Source organism: Mus musculus, chromosome 18 (genome assembly GCF_000001635.26).
Source record: "Mus musculus strain C57BL/6J chromosome 18, GRCm38.p6 C57BL/6J".
Classification (NCBI taxonomy): domain Eukaryota; kingdom Metazoa; phylum Chordata; class Mammalia; order Rodentia; family Muridae; genus Mus; species Mus musculus.
The window spans coordinates 66,962,424-66,981,269 of NC_000084.6; the positions used below are offsets into that span (position 1 = coordinate 66,962,424).

The 18,846-nt window shown below is 43.1% G+C and overlaps 1 non-coding gene across 1 annotated transcript; it reads left to right on the forward strand.

The window, feature by feature from the left end:
• The first annotated feature begins 1,209 nt into the window (after positions 1–1,209).
• On the forward strand, positions 1,210–1,357 carry LOC115488958. The gene has a single exon (XR_003952683.1). It is a non-coding gene; the product is annotated as a small nucleolar RNA SNORA48 (small nucleolar RNA).
• Positions 1,358–18,846: the final 17,489 nt, after the last annotated feature.

Consider the following 18,846-nt stretch of genomic DNA (forward strand, 5'->3'; position numbering starts at 1 on the left):
GTCTTGTCTTGTCTTGTCTTGTCTTGTCTTTTTTCTTTTTTCTTTTCTTCTCTCTTATTAGATGTTTTCTTTATTTATATTGCAAATTTTATCCCCTTCCCTCATTTTCCCCTCTGAAAATCCCCCTATTCCATCCCCCCCCCCTTGCTCACTAACCCAGCCACTCCCACTTCCCTGTCCTGGCATTCCCCTACACTGGCTCATGGAGCCTTCACAGGACCAAGGGCCTCTCCTCTCATTGATGTCCCACAAGGCCATCTCTGTTACATATGCAGCTGGAGCCATGGGTCCCTCTATGTGCACCCTTTGGTTGGTGGTTTAGTCCCTGGGAGTTCTGGGGGATACCTGGTTGGTTCATATTGTTGCTCCTCCTATGGGGCTGCAAACCCCTTTGCCTCCTTGTGTCCTTTCTCTAGCTCCTCCATTGGGGACTCTGTGCTCAGTCCAATGGTTGACTGTGAGCATCCACTTCTGTATTTGTCAGTCTCTGGCAAAGTCTCGCAGGAGACAGCCATATCAGGCTCCTGTCAGCAAGCTCTTGTTGGCAACAGTGTGTTTCTCACAGCAGTGACATGCTTTTGGAATAAAAGTCCCCAACTTCAGTTTTTAATTATTCATTTGGGAAGCTTTGTGACTTAGAACTAAGTTTTTCTATCACATAATCTTAGCGGTCCATTCACATAGTCTGAAACAGAACTGAGCCAACAGAGCTTGGCTGTTTGGGGGACATATGGTCTTTTGACAATTCTGGAATAGCTCAGTGGAGAAAGTGTAACACATTTCTTAAAAACTGACATTTCCCCCAGGGCTTGGGATTTGGAGTTTCCTGTTCAGGGAAGGTTAAGATTTCTGGGAGAGCACACAACCAAGGAAGCACGAGAATTTTGTTATCAAGAAAACTGACAGACAGTGTGAATCCTCTCTCCTTGGAAATGTACACGGTACAAATAGCTGAGCCATCTCCATAGCTATCAGATATCCATCTAGACAGCTACTGGGGAGAGGGTGATAACTAACAGGCTTTTAAAATAAGCCAGAAAGTATAAATTATGTCCAAAAGCAAAAATCAGCTCAGCTCTTTCTTGAGGTGTCCCCTCACATTGTCTGTGGCTTAGTTCTTTATTTGGCCAGCAAAATAAAAAATCCTGTCATTTGTCATGCCTTCTCATTTCTGTATAAAAAGTAAACACACACCGCCACCCTACCTGCAGCCTCCAGCAATGGACAAAGAGACAAGGACTTGTTGGTGGCGGTGTTCTTATATCAGTCAGGGGCAGAGCAGATGGCAGTCCTTTTGTTCATCCTAGCTTGAGGCTCAGTTTGGTGGCCAGAGCTATCTTATGCCTAGAACGCATAGCAATCACAATTAAATCCAGGCAGCACAGTGCAGGAAGAGAAACACAGACAAAGACCTGCAGAGCATCATGCTACCCACAGACCTGCCCTCCAGCAATGTCTATGGCATAGGCAGGCCATAGATAGATACCTGCTTGCCACAGAGCCACAAGACACGAATGGAGGATGTCACCTGGGGGCGTGGCCAGCCTGCAGCCAGAGCCACCTCAATACGCAAGTATGTGGTGATCAGATGGGAGAAAGAAGAGTAGTGAAGCAGCAGCAGCTTGAGCAGTACGGAGAGAGAGGGAATTGGAGACTCGAGAATAGAGAGGAGTCGCCTGCTAGGAGTTGCCAGTCCCATCACCTGACGCCATGGTGAAGTCCCATCCTACGCTACTACTGAGGACCATATCTGTGTCTCTGTGGCTACAGTGTCAGTCTCCATGTCTGTGGTTCATATTACTACTATAGAACATGGGGATGTCTCTGGTGGAGCAGCAGTTGAAGACCACGTGGCTGTCCAGGGGCTCTGCTTGTGGCAATCTGGAGAGTTGGCTCCACCTCTTACCAGGAGCAGTGCTCAGGAAAGCCTTCACTTCTGCTCAGGCAACACAGTGGAACTGGTCCTGACAGCAGGTGAAGCTGGAACTGATGGGGAGCGGAGGGGGGGGGGGGCAGCTGAGCTAGCCCCAAGGATGTGAGTACGGGAGCGCTGACACCCCTCCAATTGTCTGCTCTGGGGTGGCATGGGTGCAAAGGTGACCTCCCTCCACCTCCACCTTCACCCCCATCCTGCCACTCCTTGCCACCTCTGGCAGTCAGGAAAGCTGCCCACAGGGTCATAAGCTCAGGAGAGCTAGCACTGTGCCTTACCAGCTGACACACACGAGAGAGGACCCCCTATGCCTCGCCTGGACAGCACAGCAGAGCCAATCCCGCAGGGTGTGAGGGAGGACTGGCCCAGCCACTTCTCTGTCTTGAAGTGACCTGGATAGGGGCAGATAAAGCCCCCTGCCCCCTTGCTCCTCATCACCTGCGGCAGTGGGGAGAACTGGCCCTGAAGGCATGAGAACCAGTGGGCTGGCCTTGTTTTCCACAGATGCAGCCCTTGGGAGAGTGGGGCCCTGCACCTCGTCTGGGCAACACAGTAGAGCTGGCTCTGTCTGGTGGGAGGCGGTATGAGTGCATGTCTTCCTTCTACCCACCTCACCACCTGGAGTACCTGGGAGAACTGACCCTAGGGTCATGAGAGCAGGAGAGCTATCCATGCCCCTCACTGGCATTAGCACTCAGGAAAGCAGGCCCTGCACCTCGCCTGGGCGAAACAGTGGAGCTGACCCTGATGATGAAGGCACGGGTGAGACTGCCCCGACTGTCTGATGGCTCAATCAGCCGAGTGCTTTTGGGCAAGTAGGAGGAGCTGAGTCTGATCCTAGAAGCTATGCAAGAAAGTCAAACATAGTGGTGTACATTTTAATCCCAGATGCCAAAAAAGGTGAATTCCTGAGAGTCCCTGGCTGGCCAGCATACCAGTGTAACCTATTGACAAGGTCAAGGCTAATTAAGACATCTTATGTCAAAACAAAAGGTGGACTGCATCTGAGAAATGACTCTGAGGTTGACCTCTGGACTTAAAATGGGCATGGACACACAATTGCACCTACAACTGTACCCACAATTATGTGTACACACAGACATACAAATACACAGAGTCTTGACTGTCTTAGCTTCTGTAGAACCATCCAGCTCTCATAAACATCAGGCAAAGCAGAAGAACAAATATCAAATATCTTTGCTATGTGTTTAATGAAAGAATAAAATAGGTACTTTGTAACTCCTTAAATAGTAAGAACGGTTCCTTAATTACAGGAAATCCACTCAAACGAAAAATAAGATGACATTTCCAAAGATGTGCATATCTATTTATTGGCAGGGATTGTTCTCACTGATGCAGTTCTATTAAAACAGTAGGGCAAATGGAGTTTTAAAAAGTGTATAAACTAAAAGACCACCTTTGTAAATGTCTGTGTCTCAAAAAAAAAAAAGACATGTGTGTATGTGTGTGTGTGTGTGTGTGTGTGTGTGTGTGTGTGTGTGATAGATGCTAGAGTTAATCTTGGTTGTCAACTTGATACATGTGCAAAGAGGGGATCTCAATAAATGAATTGCCAATAAACCAGATTGGCCTGTGGCCATGTCTGTGGGGCATTTTCTTAATTGCTAATTGAAGTAAAAGGACCCAGAGCACTCTGGGCAGTGTCCCTAGGCAGGTGGCTCTGGCTAGTCTAAGAAAGGCAGCTGAAGGAAAGCTAGGTAACAAACCAGGAAGCAGGATGCCTCTGTGGCCTGTGCTTCAGTTCCTACCTTGCCTTCCCTCCGTGTTAGACTGTGGAGACTTGGAAGCCAACTATACCCTTTCCCTTCCAAGTTGCTTTTGGTTTGAATGCTTTCTCACAGAGACAGAAACTAAGATGGAACAATAAGATCTAGTAAAGTCAGTATAATACATGAAACAAGCGTAGGGCTTCGGAAGCTTATTAACACAGAGGTCCCATTAAGAGACACCCAGGAGGACCACACCAGACATGACCATAGAAGGAACACCAGGGTGGTCAGAGTAACAAGGAGTCTAATTCAGAGCCTTTACTGGGATTTCCATGGGAAGAGCAGCAGATTTAGCCTGAGTGTACAGCTTGAGTCTGGCTGGTTGGAATGATGCCAGTGGGTTTGGGTTATAGTGGTAGTCTGTAATTGCCAAATACCTGGCCTAACTATGATTAAGAGCAGATGTGTTGGCTTGCTGTGAGAGAGCTAGGCAAAGAGGTAGTTATGACTATAGACTTGAGTTTGTTTGCCCTGCACGTGAAACTTGCTCCATCTGAAGCCTCTGCTGTCTCCTGCAGTCCTGGGAGAGGCAGCCTCTTTCTGAAGCCTCAAGTGGTAAAACCGTCAAAACACAAAATGACTCCCGGTGTGGTAGAGCATGTCTGTAATCCTGGAACTCGGGAAGCCGAGGCAGGAAGATGAAGAGTTTGAGGATAGGGTGGAGTGCATAGAGCGCCCCTGAAGGAAAGAAAAATACCTAGGAAAGAGGAAAACAGAGCAAGTAGAATTAGCTCTGTGATAAATGGAGGAGGAGGAAGCGTATGTTTTCCTTTTGTTACTGTAGGTTTGTTATTACATTTATTTATCCGTGGTAGGGTGGGGGTGGACAACTTGCAAACATCTGTTTTCTCCCTTTGCACATGTGGTTCTGGGACTCAACTCAGGGCGTCAGGTTTGGCAGCAAGTGCCTTTATGTACTGTTACTGGCTGTTGGTATTGTTGCTGCTGCTGTTTTTGTTGTTGCTATTGTTGTTGTTGTTGCTGCTGCTACTGCTGTTGTTCTTGTTGTTCTGAGGCAGGACTTTGATATGCAGCCCATGGCTGGCAATCCTCCTTACCTCAGTTTCTTGAGTAGCCAGATTAAGGGAATATATAATAACATTTAGCTTTAAGAATAACTTTTACTTTAAATATTGAATGCTGTGATTTTGTCTGTTGATATAATTATCACGTCTCATCTAATTGGCTGAACACCCACGTTTGATTGTCTGTTACTATTCATATTTCAATGACAAAGGCTGACAGCTGTGATGTCCCAAAGTCAGGCCACTGCTTGCCAGCTCAAAACCCCTTGCAGCTGCCAAGAAAGATTGCAGGATGTGGTTTGTGGCTTCAAAAAAAAAAAAGTGCTCTGGGCACTTAGGGCTACATTGGTCCTGAATACCTGAATGTAGTCTCAGTTAGCTAGAATAAAGACTTTCATTTGACTACCAACTGTCTGAGTGGTCTTCTCTGGTGGGCTCCTATAACAGCTGAACTATGACAGCATTGCGAGAGCCTACAAAGTATTTAGAAAGTTAGGAAATAGAACCCTATGATAAAGCAATTTTATATATTTCTTAAATGAATAACAGAAATGAATGAAAGATTTTAATTTCTATTTATTCTATTTCATTTGTCCTTCAGGTGTCAAGAAATTTACCAAGGATGAAGTGAAAAGGGCAAGGAAGAGTTAATTCAAGGCTGTTGCAATGGAAGAAAGAAACTGAACACAACTTCGTTAAAACAAAGGATTAGAGAACTGTGTACTGTTGGGTAAAGCTAACAGAAAAGCCCTGGAGTGTATCAGTAGTGTGTGTGCTCAAAGCAGGGGCCTCCCATGCTCGCTAATTGCTGCTTATTACCTTGGAACACCACTTTGCCCTGAGCCTGGGAAGCTGGCTCTGTCTTTCTTGACTGTTCAATTCGAAAGAGATGGTTTCCAGACTTTGCTGAAAGACTGTCCTGGTTACAATAAGGTGAGAGATGGCAACAGATTTACAACTCAAGGAAGCGAAGAAAGAAATTTACCAGGGAAAGTTCTTGCTGTTTGGTTCAGCTGAGAAGAACTTTGTAAAGTTGTCTTCTTGGTGGTGGGGGGTGGGGGGCAAGAGGAAAGACAGCCTGATATAGAGCAATGGGGTTCAAGATAAAGGAAAAGTTGTAAGATGAGGTACAATTGCTTCAGGTTCAATTAAAAACCAGGCTTTCTAGAGTAAGGGTTCAGCTCAGTGGGAAAGCAGGTGCCTCATATATGCGGAGCCTTGGGTTTCGTGTCCAGCACCCTAATTTTTTAGTCAAAGAGAAAGTAAATTAATGCAAAGCATCTCCTATATGAATTAATGAAATATGATTGACATGAATATGAATTTTTCCAGATTTTTTTTCAGTGGTTTCTGGTGAGTAAAAAAAAGAAAAGAACAACACACGAAATCCACACAAAGCAAATTTTAATATATGAGTAATTAAGATAGCAGTCTGTGAGGTGAATCATAATCATGTCACTGGCATTCAAAATTTCTGTATTTCAAAACTCTCAAGATTACCGTGTCATTAGCAAAATTCACATCTTCTCTGTTAAACTGGAAGGCTGGCACCAGGCTTAGGGTCTATGATCAGCCATCCCACCACTTAAACCCCTGGTAGGAAGCCAACTTTATGGCTCTCTGTCGCGGGTCACAGCTAATTTATCAAAACCTCCTAAGACTTGGGTTTCCTATCGTACCAAAACTACCCCATGTCACCATGAACATAGCAGCAAAGATCACCCTCCAGCATGGGGCAGTTGCCCAGAGTGGTGAGGCTGCGTGCCCGAGTAATATGGCATCTCGTGGAAATCAGACTGCCGCCGCAGTGAAAGCAACTTCCTTAGCATCCAGGCAGACCCAGAACGGAACCGCGAAAATGATTTAACCAGATCATTGGTCTGACTCCGATACCCGCCCTGTCAGACACGTTGATCCCAATTCCCTCCTCGGTTCCCTTTTCTATGAAAATCCCGTTCCCACTAGTCCCTCGAAGACAGACCAGAGGCCACCAACCCCTTTTATCGGATGTGGCCATTGTTGATTAACCCTCGCCCTGCTCTTCGCTGCTCGTTTCTTTGTACAGCATGCTGTGGCAGGTGGCGGCAGCCTGACCTGCTGAGGTGCACAGAGCTATGGGTTCTGTCCTAAACCCCATGGTGTGCATGAGTTGGCGCACAGTCCATCTTCTTGGACTTTATGCATCTTCCCCTGCCCTGTTCTCACACAGGAAACAGAAGCATTCTTTTAAGCTTGCAAGTGAGCAGGCTCAGCAGGGCTTTCCTAACTCCATCTTTCCCCCCACCCCCCCAGGCTTTCTTAGTTCACTCTCTGGAAACCATAGGCAGGTCAGGTTGGATCAGAACATCCATGTACTACTGCTACTGTTGCAGAACTCCTTTTCTATGTATTTGTGGCTCAGACACTCATTTCTTTCAAGTACCCATTCAGACACGACCAGCAGTCATTTCTTTTCAAGCGAGTCATCTTCCATATTTTATTTATCTCCAATGACTCTATCATTGTTTGATATATTGTTCTCTATCCATGCATCTTCCATCTATCTATCCGTTTATCCGGTATCTATCTATGTATCTCCCTATCTATCTACCTATCCGTCTATCTCTATCCATCAATCCACTATCCATCCGTCTATCCATTATCTATTTATCCACCTCTCTATCCATTATCTATCTACCTATCATCTATCCATCTATCTATTATCTATTTTCCTATTTATACAGAAGCAGTAAGGCAATGAAGGTAAAACTGTTCCCTTTTGATCAAGAGAATGGGATCTGGGGGGCCTGGGTGAAGATCTAAACTACCAATTGTGCAGGTTATTCACCCAGCTAAGGAAGGCAGAGCTACTGTAAACCAGGACAAGCAAAAAAGAAGAATAATTATGACCTCGGTGATATAATATACCCTTCTTTCCCATAATCCCACCCCTGTCAGCAATCACCTATAGATCCACAGACATGCAGCTTTGAAAGTCAGCCTGCTTTTCTAAATTACTCAGGAAATATGGCACTCCCTTAACCTTTCTGTCACTTTTCTAAGCAAGTTTTCCCTAATACTTTGACTCACTCTCTAATTAAATATCCCTCTTGCCATGTGGCTGCTCGTCCACCATGACCCATGTGTCCTCCGTGTCAGCTTAACCCCGATGGCTTTGGTTCTTTCTCTTCTCTATCTCTCTCCTCCAGGAAGATACCAAGATCCCTGGCTTACCTGCTCTGGGGTTTTCTTTAGAATGATAGTAATATTCTCCCCAGTTTCCTTCTGAGTCTATTCTTAAATTATTTTATTAACAAGACTAATAACATCAAGAAGGGAACAAGATTAATAACATCAAGAAGGGATGCCAATTCCACTAATAACATCTGGGAATTCTACCAGAGCCTCTCAATTTTCCATTAACACTAATATCTATGTATTTTTTGTGTCTGTATCTATTCGTGTATGTATGCTCCATCTATCTAAAGTCTATCTATCCATCTGTATACATATCTGTCTCTTCATCCACCATCCTCCATCCCTAGTGAAGAAAAGAGGTAAATGACAAAGTTTCTGATCAAGGCTCAAAATTTAATATTAAGCACTGCATTTTTATATAGGGAGAGCCCACAGACCCATTCTTTGTTTCAGCTGGATTGTGTTGCAAAGCAAGGTCAGCAGGCAGTCAACTCCTCCAAACTCCTATAGGAAATTGCAAATGTGGCCAGGCCAGCTGATTCCAGCCAGGCTTTAAAACCATTGTGACTCAAAAAAAAAACAAAAAAACCAAACCAAACCAAAACCCATTGTGGCAAGAACCCAAGGTTTGTTTAGCCTACTCAAGGCTGGGGGAAGGGCACAAATGAGCCTTAGGGAAATAAATGTTCTACCACCACCCCACTCTTAACCTTGATTTTGCAGAGCATTGACTGTTCTAGAGAAGATCATCTGACACACTTTGCCTGAGTACATGGGAGCCCTTTCCTTCTTCTTTCCCCAAGGAGGCACACACTGGGAGCCTATGAAAGGGTGAGTTCCCAAAGAGCCCTGAAATCATTTATCGCTTTTGCAGGTTTAGTTATTTGCAAAAGTCTTTCTGTACAGCCAACAAATATCGGAAGCAACTAAGGGGAAATATTTACAAAGTTTTTGTTTCAGAGCTAGACTTTAAATGTGCTATAGTATCTGTGTAAAGGACAGTGGGGAATAGATTGTATCAGGGCCTCACAGATGCTGGACAAGGGACCTACCATTCATCTAGATGCCCAGTCCAGTCGCTATAGTGGTTTTTAGCCTTCAAAGTCATTGTTCAAATCTTTCTCATTTTGAAATTCTTTGTTGTTGTTGTTGTTGTTGTTGTTGTTGTTGAGGGGACATTAACTAAGGAGAGCTGGTTAGGCCCAGAAGTTTAGCAGCTTGGTGGGGAAGGGTTCTGCACCAATGAGCAGAGCCTTCCACACCCCCAACCCCACCCACCCACCCACTCCCCAGCCCCAGTTAAAGGGCTGCCAGGAAGCACAGTCAACTGCTATTTTCTTTGGTTTACTTATGTATTTATTTTGGTGACACAATTTCATGAAAGTCAGGCTGTCTTCAAACAGGATATGAAGCTGAGAATGGCCTTGACTTGTTGTTGTTGTTGTCCTTGTTTTGTTTTGTTTTTGGATTTTATTTTTCATCTTTTTAGCACATATAAGAAATAAATGTAATAAACAAAATACATGGACAAAAAATACAAGAATAATATGATCATCTCAATGGAAGCACAAAAAAAAGTCTTTGATAAGATTCAACATGCATTCTTAATAAAAGCCTTAGAACTAGTAGGACTGTAGGGAACATATTCCAACATAATAATGGTTATGTATGACAGACTCATGGCCAATATCATCCTAAATGAATAAAACCATTAATAAGCCCCATTAAAATCAGGAATGGGAGAGGACTGCCCACTATTCCTGCTGCTCATCCATAACGTGATTGAAGCATTAGCTGGAGCAATAAGGCCAGAGAAGAGATACAAATCGAAAATTTTAAGTCAAATTATTTTCAATTGAAGATTATATTATCTTATACCGAATGTTCCCAAAATTAGACTAGAAAAAATGTAGAAATTATCAATAATTTCAGCAAAGTGTTATGATACATAATTGACTTACAAAATTTACCATTCTTAATACATATGAGTAACAAGCATGCTGAGAAAGAGATCATGGACACGCTCCTCTTCCCAGTTTCTCAAATAAAATAAAATATTTAGAATATACATAAGCAAAAGAGGTAAAAAAAAAAAAAAACGCTACAATGAAAACTTTAAATGTGTGAAGAAAGAGATTAAGGAACATACTAGAATTTGAAGACCTCCCAAGCGTATAGCTTGGTAGAATTAACATTGTGGAAAAAAGACCTTCCTACCAAGACAATTTACTGATTCAATGAAATCACAATCAACACCCTCATCTCATTCTTCACATAAATAAAAAGAAAATCTTCAATTTGATATGGAGCAACAAAACACCCAGAATAGCCAATTAGTCCTAGATAAGTGTTTATTTCTATGCATTCTGCTCATTTTAAGTGCTAAGTGCATCTGTCTATGACCCCAACATTTGTACATCTGTTTCTAGTGAGTAAATTTCCTTCAATATTAGAATGGCTACTCCAGCTTGTTTCTTGGGACCATTTGCTTAGAAAATTGTTTTCCAACCTTCTACTCTGAGGTAGTGTCTGTCTTTGACACTGAGGTGCATTTCCTGTATGCAGCAAAATGCTGAGTCCTGACTGTGTATCCAGTCTGTTAGTCTACCTACGTCTTTTTATTGGGGAGTTGAGTCCATTAATGTTAAGAGATATTAAGAAAAAGTGATTGTTGTTTCTTGTTACTTTTATTCTTAGAGGTGGAATTATGTTTGTGTGGCTATCTTCTTTTGGGTTTGTTGAAAGATTACTTTCTTGCTTTTTCTAGGGTGTAGTTTTCCTCTTTGTGTTGGTGTTTTCAATCTATTATCCTTTGTAGGGCTGGATTTGTGGAAAGATATTGTGTAAATTTGGTTTTGTCATAGAATATCTTGGTTTTTCCACCTATGGTAATTGAGAGTTTTGCTGGGTATAGTAACCTGGGCTGGCTTTTATGTTCTCTAAGGGTCTGAATGACATCTGCCCAGGATCTTCTAGCTTTCATAGTCTCTGGTGAGAAGTCTGGTGTGATTCTGATAGGTTTCCCTTTATATGTTACTTGACCTTTTTCCCTTATTGCTTTTAAAATTCTTTCTTTGTTTAGTGCATTTGGTGTTTTGATTATTATGTGACAGGAGGAATTTCCTTTTTGGTCCAGTCTATTTGGAGTTCTGTAGGCTTCTTGTATGTTCCTGGGCATCTCTTTCCTTAGGTTAGGGAAGTTTTCTTCTACAATTTTGTTGAAGATATTTACTGTCCCTCTAAGTTGGGAATTTTGGCTCTCTTCTATACATATTATCTTTAGGTTTGATCTTCTCATTGGGTCCTTGATTTCCTGGATGTTTGGGTTAGGATCTTTTTGCCTTTTGCATTTTCTTTGACTTTTGTGTCAATGTTTTCTATGGTATCTTCTGCATCTGAGATTCTCACTTCTATCTTTTGTATTCTGTTGGTCATGTTTGCATCTATTGATTCCTGATCTCTTTCCTAGGTTTTCTAGCTTGAGGGCTGTCTCCCTTTGTGATTTCTTTATTGCTTCTATTTTCATTTTTAGATCATGGATGATTTTGGTCATTTCCTTGGCCTGTTTTATTGTATTTTCTTGTAGTTCTTTAAGGGATTTTGTGTTTCTTCTTTATGGGCTTGTAGCTGTTTACCTATGTTCTCCTGTATTTCTTTAAGGGAGTTATTTATGTCCTTCTTAAAATCCTCTGTCATCATCACGAGAAGTGATTCTAGATGGTGTATCCAGGACTTGCTATGTTGGGAGGATTGGGTTCTGATGATGCAAAGTAACCTTGGTTTCTGTTGCTTGTGTTCTGACACTTGCCTCCTGTCATCTGGTTCTCCCTAGTGCTACCTGTCCTTGCTATATCTGACTGGTGCCTGTCCTTCCTGTGATCCTGGTTGTGTCAGAGCTCCTGGGAGTAAAGCTGCCTCTGGGACCCTAAGACTCTGGTGTGACTAAGCCCCTGGAATCCTAGGATCCTAGGATCCTGGGTGTCTTAGAGTGCCTGGGAGTAGCACTTCCTCTGGCTGTTGTAGAACTGGCTGCAGAGTTTGGGTCCAAGTTTGTTTTGTTTTTCAAGACAGGGTCTCTCTGCCTAGCCCTGGTTGTCCTGGAATTCACTCTGTAGATCCCATTTTAAAATTCTTACAGTAACATCCTAATTGATCTGTGTTAACAGTGAATAACAGTCAACTCCCACAATCAGAAAGCCACTTTGTGGCATTTGAATGTTTGAAGCTATTGATGTGTTTTAAAAAGATAAAGAGATATAAAATATATTCTATGGGGGTGTGGTGAGGTATGGGGGAGGGGGATGCCTCTGTGGGCCCATGCCAAGGCATCCCCTTCCCCTGAGGAACCAGTCAAATGGTATACTATAGAATAGAGTTTATTCAGGGCATGGGGAGGGGAGTTAAGAGGATACTAAAGGCAGAGAAAGGCAGAGAGAGGGAGAAACTTGAGAAGTAGAGCCTGGCCATGACCATGAGGAGAGAGGGGTAGAGAGAATGGGGAGAGAGGGGGAGCAAGAGGGCAAGAGGCAAGGGAGAGAGGCAAGAGAGCAAGATAAGGAGGAGAGGGCAATGTTGGCATTCTGTCTAAACCCCACCCCATGGTTACCTGGCAACAGCCAGATATGCTCCTCCCCACAGTTACCTGGCAACAGCCAGGTAGGCCTGGCCCACTATAAAAGGGGATGCCTGCCCCCTCCTCTCTCTCTTACTGCTGCTTCCTGCTTACATCTCTCTCTTGCCCTCCTGGGCTCTTCCCTTTCCCCTTCCTTTCCCCCCTCTCTCCATGTGGTCATGGCTGGCCTCTACTTCTCTACTCTCTTTCTCTCTCTGCCTTTCTCTGCCTCTACTACCCTCTTACCTCCCTTCCTCATTCCCTGAATAAACTCTATTCTATATTATACCATTGTGTAGCTGGTCCCTCATGGGGAAAGGGATGCCTTGGCATGGGCCTGCTGAGGCACCTCATCCCCCCATACCTTACCACACCCCCATAGAACATATTCCTAAACTTCTTTATCCTTTTATAAACACATCAGGCAAGCAGCCCCTTTTATAGTGGGCCAGGCCTACCTGGCTATTGCCAGGTAACTGTGGGGAGGAGCTTAGACAGAATGCTAACAGCTATGTTTTTTATCATTCCTTCCTTCACACCTTTCTCTTCTCCATTCTTTGAACCATTGGCAAAACACCCAACAGACAACATGAAGGCAGGGAGATACATAATTCTGCCACACACTCCGGTCGAGTCAGCTTGACAGGCTGTGAAGCCTAAAAGCCACTCACGAGGCAGAGTTTCAAGGAAGCTCACCTCCTGGAGTTTATCCGTATACTCATACTCTATTCCCACGTTAGTCTGGTGTATGGATCTACGAGCTCTCTTTTAATATTTTATTATAAATGCCTTTTAAGATTAAATTCTGTTATAGTTAGTCTCCCCAGTGTTCCAAGATCCCAGAAGCTGCTGAGCTTAGAATCCTGTGAGAAGGCAGCAAGGAAGTTAACTTATTCAGCAACTAATTAAGCATTACAATAGACAGAGCAGTGGCTCAACTGGTCTGCAGAAAGAGCCAGGGAATCTCATTGAGATGGAAATCTTCAGTACAGGCTACATTGCATATTAGAAGCAAGTTAGTTGGTATATTCTCCTGACAAATGGAGATACTTAAAAGTTACACTCATATAAGAATTTAGCAAGGCCTAGGAAATTAGGGGGGTTGTGATATTGCATTATTCTTGAGGCCTGCCAAGAGCAGACCCCCCTGGTGCTAGCCTTCACAAGGTTCAAAGGTATAACACTAGAGTGTGAAATCCTTGCCTGTCACTAAACTGACCCTAGGCAGGACTGCTTTATCTTTACTGTAAACATTTACCTGGTTACTGTAAATCCTTTTAAAGTCATTCCTTTGTTTTGTATCAGGTAACTTCAATGTACCTTGCCTGCTGTGACTCCCAACCCCTTGTATTCTCTGTACTATGAAAAGTTCGATGCTCGACCTGACAAATACATTCAGATTCTACACAACCTCTCCTGTGTGCATCTGTCTGTCATCTCATCCAACGCTTTGCCCACCTGTGACTAGAGACCCGTTCTACACAGACATAGGGACCCAGAGGGTCTGCGGCATAATTCAATATAGCCTGTAGATATATTACCAGTCTTACTACAAGGATGTCTAGAGTGTCCGCACAGAGGCAAGAAAGGACATGTTGTTGTTGTTATTGTTGTTGTTGTTAATCATTATTAATTAATAATATCTTTCTTCCACAAAACATCTAAGGCAGCACAGAAAAAGACACATGGCACTAAAGTGATCAGAGAACCAGGGTAAGTGCAGAAAATGAGCCTGGAAGAGGGATACATATACTATTAGCCATAAATGTCATATGACTACTATTGCCATGAAAGCCAATTTATTTCATTTATTTATTTCATTGTTGTTGGTTTTTTTTTTTTTATTATTTTAGCACTGAGGATTTGTGCATACTGGCAACTGCACTGTGTCTGAACTATAACCATAGCCCTCATTTTATTTTTTATTTTGAGATAGGGTCTTACTACAGTGCTCAGGCTGACCTTGAACTCACTCTACTGAACAGTGAAGCCCTGGCTTCATGATCCTCCTCTCCCTCTGCCCGCAGATTGTTCAGATTACTGCCCTGTGCCAGGAGACCTGGCTTTTACTTTATTTACAAAGAGATGAACCCTGTGTTATTTAAACAATACTTATTGTAGAAACAATACTTATTGTTCTGCAGCTTATTGTTGAACACCATAAATTATGTTACAAGTACTCTGAGTCACTAAAAAAAAAAAAAATAAAGGAAAACAATTCTTTGGCTGAATGTTTGACACAGTGTTAGCCTGCACAGCACAGGGAGACTTTAGAAGTTGCAGCTAGAAGGCTTTCTCATTCAGCAGCACATAAACCAGGGCAAGTTTCTGATAAATATTACTGATGCATTTTTATGGCTATTAATAGCTATCGCAATAGCACTACAGTACCAACCATGACAACAGTAGCATTCATAGCCTTAAGTCCTCGAACGTATCCCTTTAAGTGCTCCATGTTTAAAAGAAGATTACATTTCTTCAATAACTCTCATTAGATTGCCCATTTTGTAGCTAAGAAAACAGACACAGAGTAGTTAAGTACTTTGTTGGACAGCTCGCCCGCTTGGCAGCTAAGTGGCAGACCTAGGACCTCTGTCAGTGTTTATGATACAACTTCCCGGAGCCACCTTCGTGATGAATCTAACTGTCAGAGAATGGATAATGAAAACTTCAGATGTAACTCAGTTGATGGAGCATTTACTTAGTACTCATAACACCCTGGATTTAATCCCTAGGTTTCCATAGAATAAGGAGAGGCGGTACGTGTCTGTAATCCCAGCAGAAGGCAGGTGTATGCAAGCGTTTAAGACCAGGTATAGCTATGTAGCAAATTCAAAGCCAGGTTGGGAGCTACCTGAGAACTTCTTTTAAAAGAGAAAAAGGAGACTCCTGAGATGATCTGATAGTTTAAAGCTCTTGCCATCCAAGCCTGAAAAACTGAGCTTGATCCGCAGAAACAACGTAGAAAACCGGATGTGGCGGCACGCACCTGTGACCTCATCACTCCTGAGGTGGGATGGGCAGCAAAGACAGGAGAATTGCTTGGATGGTCTTGAAGTCAACTAGCCAAGGGTTCACAGCAGGGCTGAGACAATCAGAGAGAACCCGCTTCAATTATGTAGGAGAGAACCAACTCCCAAAACGTTCCCTCTGGTCCCCACACTCCCACCCCGACTGCCTTCACACAAATGATACATAATCCACGCACGGACTAGAGGAGAGGAAGAGAGACGTTTTTATTTATGTTATGAAATTTTTATTTTATAAATTTTATTTTATGAAATTTATTTTATAACATATAAAAACAGAAGAAGAAGTGGCATACCAGTATTCAGGTGGCCATTCACTGCTTTGCAGAATAAGATCCAAGGGAGAAAGGCAAAATTAAAGTCTGTGTATTGGGAACAAAGCTGGTAAGATCACTCCCAAAAGAAAGACTCAGATTATAGAGTCAACATTCATTTGTCCAGGCTGGTTATATTTGTTCTGAGCACCCATGATGGGATCAAGAGCACATATCAGGTGGGCTGTCACACTGGTCAGAGAGCACATCACCCTCAGGGCACGCCCTTGTAAGAAAGCATGGTACCTGTGAGTGTCTTCTCTACTTTCTCCATGAGGAGCGCAGCAGCTCTGTAGCGACCGTGCTAAGAAACTGTAGAGCTTATACTGTGAATTTTTCCCACACAAACTTACTCCTTTCTGCTATGAAGAGGGTACATAGGTGGGAAGTAAGGAAAGGGCTGCTGATCCCAGAACCCAGACATTCATACTTCGTGGCTAGTTTTTGTGTTTGTGTCAGAACCCCGAGGATCACACTGCTAACCAGCTTCTATGTGGCTCTTTAAATCTGGGCAGGATCCACAACAAAGCGCACCATGCCTTCTGCTCCATCGCATCACTGCAGATTGGTGCCTTTTAGGGAAATGAAGCTACAGGTCACATCACTCATCATTCTCCCAGTAAACGGGTTATACAGATTACACATAGGGCCTCTCATTTACTTTCCAACCTTCGTTTTTCTATACTTTAATACTTTATTCAGAACATCTGTCTATGGAATATAAAATATAAAAATCCCCATTAAACATTCATGATTTTTCTGCTTTACCCTGTAATTAAAAATAGTTTTTAAAAAGCAAGTGGTATTTGGTATGGGATTTTATAAATTATACTTTTTTTTATTATTTTTAGTGTAATCCTTTAACCTCTGCTTTTCCTAACAGAAATGAGGTTCGTGGTGTATGCAGTGCGCTGAGCGGTATAAAATGGCAAAGTGAGGTTGGGGAGAAGGAAAAAGACAAACAAAGCTTAGGCAAATGTTGACACTGTTGCCTCCGTCGAGCATAGCATTTAGCCCTTATCTTCCAGTAACTATGACAAAAATGGAAATGTAATTACTTACACAACTTATTTACTTGTCTCCATAGCAACCTAGCCTTCTATATCTCTAACACAAAAGTTATTGCACCATGTTGAAATTAACTTTCTTAGGGTAGATCTCTCACTTAATTGGGTTGCTTGAGGTTAGAGGCTCAACGCACAACATGATTTCATGAGAGGGTCTCCATACCCTATCCCACACAATAGTCACTGACCAGCAAGAGAGAAAAAGCCAAGTCTACACAAGAGATGCATAATTTTCATTATTAAATCACTAGGAAATTTTTTTCCTAGGTCCCCTGGGTGATGCATGAGGCAGTGTCCTAAACGGCTTTATTGGAAGTGAATCAGTGAAACCCCAATGTCTGTTTCCATGGTGATGTCTAATATGATTTTGAGCTGTAACATTAGTGCCCCTGTAGGAAAGTACTTGGATGCTTCTTATTTGGGCTTCTGGCACTATCTGTTAATTTGTAGCTAAAGCACTGAATAGAATTATGCGGTATGGATTTGCCATACTGTCCCCTGGTCCCAAGGATCTTGGAGGGTCTCAGAATTCACTAAGCAGCAAAAAAGGGGGAAGATTTGCTGGTCAGATCACAAATCATTTTTGAACCAGAATAAGTGTTCTTGAATGCAACTTGTGTGTCATCTCCTCACAAAGTGATCTAGAAAATAATTTCATGGCTAAAGACACTATCAAACAAAACTGAAAATCGTAGACTTAGAGAAAGAGGCTAATACTGTGTTACCTTGGATGTGAGATGTCAGAACCCGGCTAGTCTGTGAATTGACCTGGAGTTCTACTTGTGGCATTAGTGCAAAGATCACTCTTCGGAAATTCTGACTGTGTGTAAGGTGAAGCACAGACATCCACACTGAAACCACGAGTTCTTCAAGCTATGCCATTGCTTACACAGTTTCTGTCTCTAAAAGACAGGGGCATAACCACCACAGTTCTGTGCGTTGTTCTGTGGCAAGAGTGTAATTTTATCTAGTAGTGTCTTCTTGATGTATCGAAAGTGGGATGCTAGGCGCTGCTTCTTTTTAAGATTTAAAAAAAATTTTTTTTTGAGTAGTCTCTCTCTCTCTCTCTCTCTCTTTCTCTCTCTCTCTCTCTCTCTCTCTCTCTCTCTCTCTCTCTCTCTCTCTCTCTCTCTCTCTCTCTCTCTCTCGTTTTTCTGTATAGCCCTAGCTGTCCTGGAACTCACTCCATAGACCAGGCTGGCCTCGAACTCAGAAATCCACCTGCCTCTTCCTCCCAAGTGCTGGGATTAAAGGCGTGCGCCACCACTGCCTGGCTAAAAATTTTAAAATAATATTCATGGTCTGGGTTTGTGATCGGGGTATATACATATGCCTGCAAGTGTGCACCAAGTCCAGAAGGGTTCCACCCTCTGGAGCTGGAGTCATAGGTAGTTGTGAGTCACCAGACAAGAGTACTAGGAGCCAGATTTCAGGACTCTTTGAGAGCAGGATGTTCTCTAAACCACCGAGTCCTCTGCTCAGCTCTACATGCTACTCCTTCTTGTCTTTTCTCTTTTTAATTTAAAGACAGAGTTTCCCTGTGTAACCCCAGCCGTCCTGCAATGGGAACTTGCTCTATGGACTAGGTTGCCCTTGAACTCAGAGATCTGCCTTGCCTCTGCCTGAGATTAAAGGTGTACACCACCCTGGCCAGCAACTTGCATGTGACTCTGAAGACAATCAGGTTTTCATCAGATGGAGGCAATTTCTACAAGTCCTGTGACAGTGCTTCTTTTGATGGTTTGGATGACAATGCCCCCCAATAGGCTGTAACATTTGAACACTCGGTCCCCAGTTGGGGATATTGTGGATGTACCTTGTTGGAGGAAGTGTGCCACAATGGATGCAGTTTGAGGTTGCACTGAAGGAAAGGGCATCCAGAGACTGCCCCACCTGGGG